Here is a 6,000-nt window from a genome sequence, read left to right on the forward strand (position 1 = left end):
AGGAGGCTGTGACAGTATGGTGAATCTGGGCTCGTGACATGAGCTTTTCTGTTCTGGAACAGAAACACTAATGTGCATTGTTGTACACAAATATAGAGGAAGGTCAGTCCTGTGGCATGGTGGGAAGAGCCAGACAAGCCTCGATTCACCTCCTGTCACTAGGACTTAATGAAACAACTGATGACACCTCTCTGGTCCTATTTTCTTATCCATAAAATGAAAATGCTTCTATGCTTGGTTGGTATTCAAATTCAAGAGGTGGAATGTGTAAAATGGCTGACACCTGGTTGTAGTTGTCTGTGGATATGCAGAGAATCTGGCTAGAATTATTCATCCCTGGGAATGATCAAAGATCACAGTATAAGTAAATTATTAAGGCTGATTTTTAGAGGTTTCTTTGAACTTTTGTTTCCTCCCATGATTGTGTTTGTCTAAATGGAACAAAACCAGCAAGTTCTCTCGTGTGCCTTAATCATACAAGTGATTCATGTTTCCAACATGCACCCCGAGATTTCCCCAGGCCAGGCTTCTGCTTCTGCTGTCCCACTCTTCTAGTCCTGCTCAGCCTTCAAGCCCCAGCCAGATGCACCAAGGCTGCCTGGCACCTGCACCACCATCAGTCCCTTGGATGTGCTTGCACGTTCTGATTGCAGCCTGTCCCATCTGTTTCCCTCAGCGTCTATGACCCGCTCCAACGTCTGAGCATCCGACCACCCACATACTTACCACAGACTGTTGTGTGCTATTCACATGATCCCAGTCAGCTTCAACTCAAGCTGTTAGAAGCTGGGAGAAAAGTTGGGGGCAAACTCTGGCAAACTCTGCGTCTGCAGCAGGATGTAAGTGGGGCAGGGGCTAAGGCAAAGTCTTTAAGAGAAGAGGTCTGGGCAGCAGAGGAACGTTCAGGCTGCCTCTGCAAACATGTCCGGCAGGATGTACAAGAGTTTCTGGATGGTGTCTGGGATCTTTCAGACTCCCCAGCAAACAAAGGAAAGCTAAGAGTACAGGAATAGAAGGAAGGAAGGAAATGTTTACAATCTCCCTAAAGAGAAATAGAAGAATGGCAATGCACCACAAAAAAAAAAGTCTGGAAGGAGGAAAAAACTGGCTGGGCTGGTATTTATTTAGACATTAACAATATAAGTCTGTAAAGAAACATAAGAAAGCTGGGTGCTGACGGCTCATGCCTGTAATCCCAGATATGAAGATAATGTCCCACGCCAGCCTGGGCAGAAAAGCCTTATCTGCAATTAACCACCAAAAAGCTAGAAGAGGAGATATGGCTCAAGTGGTAAAGCACCAGCCTTAAGCAAAAAAGCTAAGGGACAGTGCCCAGGCCCTGAGTTCAAGCCCCCGTACTGGCATACACACACACCAAAAAAAAAAAAAAGACTTTTGTTTCTGTTTACTTATTTTGGCATAATTTCTAGGAAAATTTTCCTATTTTCTCATTTAATCATGTACAAGAAATGCAGGTGGCCAAAAACTAGCATAATTATACATTTATCACATTTTACATTTTTACAAATGTTTCATTCCATTCTCATAATCATCTATTTTTTCATTCTCATAATAATCTACACGGTGTTTGGACTAGATTATTCTTATTTGATAAATGATGAAAATGGAGGTGTCCGTGATTTGACTCACTCATTTACACATAGCTGGCAAGTGGAAAAATACATACCCATAATGAGAATTCCACCCACCCTGCTCAGCCGCCTGCCCACCACGAGATTCCACACCCCTGCCTTCCATTAATATCCTGACCACACTGCCCAGGCTAACAATAGAGGAAATGATTATTTTCCACCTCGTGTGTGTCTGTGATAGATACACAGAGAGAGAGACAGACAGAAAGAGAAAATGAAGAGACTAGGATTTTAACTCAAGGCCTTGTGCTTGCTAGGCAGGCGGGCTACCACTTGAGCCATATCCCCAGCCCTTTTTTTGCTTTTGTTGTTATTCCTATTGTTTTGAAGAGGGTCTTGTGTTTATACCTGGGCCAGCCTGGACCACCATCCATGATCCTCCTGATCTCAGGTTCCTAAGTAGCTAGGGTGACAGATGTGAGCCATCACAACCAACTCCCCACCCCTTCCCTGTGCAGAAGACTTCTCCATGTTACACGTGAATTCAACAGACATGAATGTAAGAAGGCAGCCTCCTTTGGGAAGTCCCCACTAAGTAAAGTCAAGGGAGACACAGAGTTACCCTTCCAGGTCCACAGGGGACTGGTCCCAACCCCCCCCCCCCACAACACCTCCCATGGATACCGAAGTCCCTGGGTGCTCAAGTGCTCAAGATGTACAACACCCAATACAATGTAAACGCCATGGAAATCACTGCTACATTACATTGTGTAAGGCAAGAAAAAAAAAGCTTGTATGTGTTTTGTACAGACTTTAAAAACAAAACATTTTTCTATAAAATAACCAACCATGGTTGATTGACTCCTTAGATGGGGAGCCTGCGGACAGTCATGTTAATGTACTCTGCCTGACCTCTGAGAGGCCTCAAGTTAAAGTTCTACTGAGTAGGAATTTAGAGGCTGGCAAGCTGTGGACTAAGCTATGTTCTGATTCTAGCTTTTTGAGCTAAGGTCTTGCTACATTTTTAATCCCAAGTGGTGGGATTGCAGGCATATGCCATTTCAATGCCTTTCACTTTAAACAAGGTTAATATTCTTGATTATATCAAACTGGTCTTTTCCCCTCCCCACAGCAGTTTTGTTATCTGAGCTTTGAGCTTTGTACTCCCCGCCCTCCCTCCCCCCCTCCCCAGCCGCCCCATCCTGGGGCTTGAGCTGCAGAAGTCTGGGAGCTGTCCCTGAGCTTTTTTGCTCAAGGCTAGTGCTCTATACTTGAGCCACAGCTCTACCTCCAGCTTTTGGGTAATTCATTAGAAATAAATTTCACAGCCTTTCCTGCCCAGGCTAGCTTGGAATTATGATCCTCATATCTCATCATCCTAAATAGCTAGGAGTAAAGGTTTGCACCTTCAGCACCTGGCTTGAGCTATTTACTTTCAGTTTTTCCATTTCAACATCTGAATGGGGAGAGTGCCCCTGAGATCTCTTCTCTGTTCCTGCCCTTACTTCGACAGTTGCCTTTCTCAAACCAGCAAATCTCATGTGTACTTCAGGATTCATATACTGTGTGAACTGAGAAATTGATGTTGAAATGCCACAAAAGATTTGGAAAATTCAAAAGATGAGGCCGCTCGAACTGGGCACATTCGTTTGGCTTCCACGGTAAGGTGAGATTCTAACAGCTAACAGTTATGGTTGCCCTTTGCCAAGCCTTCTCCCCACGCACTTTGTTCCTTACCCCACACTTCAAAATAAGAGCTTCAATAAGCCCAGTTCAGAGTTGACACGCACATAGAGCTTGGGTCCCAGCTCTGGCAGGTGGAGTCCCCAAAGTCCTGGGCTCAAAACCCACCATACTATAGTCTGTCTTATGTTTGCTCTGAGGGCCAGGCCCAAGCCCAGTCTGGCAGGCTTTTTCTTTTAATGTATGTTTAATGTTATGTATGAGCCTGGGCTGGGAAGTACACAATCTGCTAGCTGATATACAATGTATCTTTGCCTTCCTGTTGGACCACTGCCTCCCTGTTTGTCATCTCTTGTCACCATCTGACACGGGTGGGTAGGCAACATAGGAAAGACTGAACTGGTGCATGGTGGGACGGATGCTACAGCAGAAGCAGCCCCTCCCTGGAAAGTTCCTATCTCTTGGAAAGAATTTATCATGTGCTCACTTTTAATTTGTTTACCGCCATTTCACGATAATGTTATAGTCTACCATCATCTTCACGTGATACTGTAAAGATGGGATTTCATATTTCCAAGAAGTTAATGTGACCAAGGACTTCTTAGAAATGGTATGCATCCTTGACAGATGGGCCCATTGTCAGAATCATCAGGCAGCCAGGCCAGGTCAAATAGCATTGGTCAAATGTCCTATGGCCCCTGGGGAAAGCTGACTGGGCCAAGCAGGCTTCACTGTGTAAAACCTACACAGAAAGAGAGTCCTTCTAGAGTCATTGTTAATTGAACAGGCCTTGGGTGACAGAGACTCAATGGGTCCATGACTTTTCACAGTTCAGCCTAAACAAAACCCTCAGGTGACAAGAGAAAGCCCCAGGCTGGTTTTTCTCCACTTGCTCTCCAACTCTGTGTTTGCTTTTCTCCTGTCCTTGACTCTCTTTGTCTTCTTTGTAGTTTGCTTGCTTTCACTAGCCCAAAAACCACTGTGCTTTTGGCCATACCTTCATTGTTCAGTTATTTGGATGGTGTTTTGATTGTTGTTTTGTTGTGCATATGGGTAAGGGGCTCAATCTCAGGGCCTGGACACCATCCTTTAGCTTTTTTACTCAAGACTCGTGTTCAGCCACTTGAGCCACAGCTCCACTTTCCATTTTTTTCTTGCTGGTCCTGGGGCTTGAACTTCCGGGGGGGGGGGGGAGGCGGTGGACATGACCCTGAGCTTTTTGTTCAAAGCTAGTACTCTACCACTTGAGACACAGCTCTACTTCTGGCTTTTTTTTTTTTTTTTTTTTGGTGGTTAACTGGAACTAAGAATCTTGCATACTTTCCTGCCTGGGTTGGCTTTGAACCACTATCCTCAGATCTCAGCCTCCTGAGTAGATGGGATTATAGGTGTGATCCACTAGTACCTGGCTTTTTTGTTGTTGCTGTTTTTTTTATTTCTCACATCTGGCTCTTTGGTTTGAGTGTTGGTTTGTGTGTTCCAGGTGTTTGAGGCTAAAGATCAAGTGTCTGCGTGTGCTGTCTTCAGCCAGGGGAACAGGAGTCTTGATTATTTCCATCCTCCTCTCCTTATCCCTCCCAGGTATGGCAAGCACCCAGCAACTCCCTTTGCCCCAGCACTGGCTTCCAGAGGAGCACAGCCACCAGCCCACGCAGCCCTGGGAAGCTCCTGGGCACTGCTGGAGCCCACACCCATGTGCAGCTTTCCTCTTCTTTCCATTGCACAATGCCATGTCACATGTGTAAGCCTTCCCTTTGCAACTGCACTACACGCTCCTTGGAGGACAGGCAGGGCCCTTTGCTGTTCAAACCTGTTTAGTCATCCACACTGTCTGCCGATTCCATGGACCAGCTGCCCGTGATTCACAGTCCCTTCCAGGGCAGCCTCTGGCCACCTGCCTGTCAGTCCTACCACGCTCCCAGCTGTTCCAGGCCCGTCTCCATGTCTAAAACAGTCTTTTCCACTAAGATTGTCACCTCAGGCGATGCCCAGCTTTCTTCCCATCCAAAGCACAGAGAACAGAAAAATGAAAACCTGGAGGGCTGAGAGTTGGGCAGTGGACCTGCATGGTACTCTCAGTGCCTGTCGCCTAGGGTCAGGCAGGTGCCCATGGCAGAGCTGGAAAGATGGCAGCTAAGAGGCAGCCAAAGAAGGCCTCTGCACACCGTTCAGCTCTCTACCCATTCAAGAAAAAATTAGGGGTAGCTCTCCCCCACAGTGGAATGTGAACACATACATATAAATGACTTCCTTATCTATAGCCTAATGAAACCAAGCATGAAAATTAGAAAAAGTGAAAGATAAAATCTACAAGATTTGAAGTGATTTTAATTAAAGCTACAAAAATACCTTTTTCCCTCACTGAAGCATTTTAAATATTCATTAATTATTCCTCATTGCAAATAATTATAACTGCTAAAATTATAAAATTATTCACATTAAATTATTAAGAATAATTTCTAGTTAAATGTTTCGTGCATAATTCATTTTTAAGCCTCAATTTGAATTTTGAGGTACAGTGTTTGGAAGGGTTGGTCCTTTATGTTGGTACTTTGTTGATGGCTGCTACAGCCAATAAGGTCACCTCCATGAGGTGAGGCTCAGCTTCCATATTGACTTTTTGTACCCATCTACTAATTACACAGTTTCCTTTTTTGAGGGGGAGGGTGACACTGGAGCTTGAACCCAGGGCCTTTCACTCTCAATTGGCTTTTTTTGCTCAAGG

Source organism: Dipodomys merriami, unplaced genomic scaffold (assembly GCF_024711535.1).
Source record: "Dipodomys merriami isolate MVZ:Mamm:240054 unplaced genomic scaffold, mDipMer1.0.p SCAF_6, whole genome shotgun sequence".
Lineage (NCBI taxonomy): Eukaryota > Metazoa > Chordata > Mammalia > Rodentia > Heteromyidae > Dipodomys > Dipodomys merriami.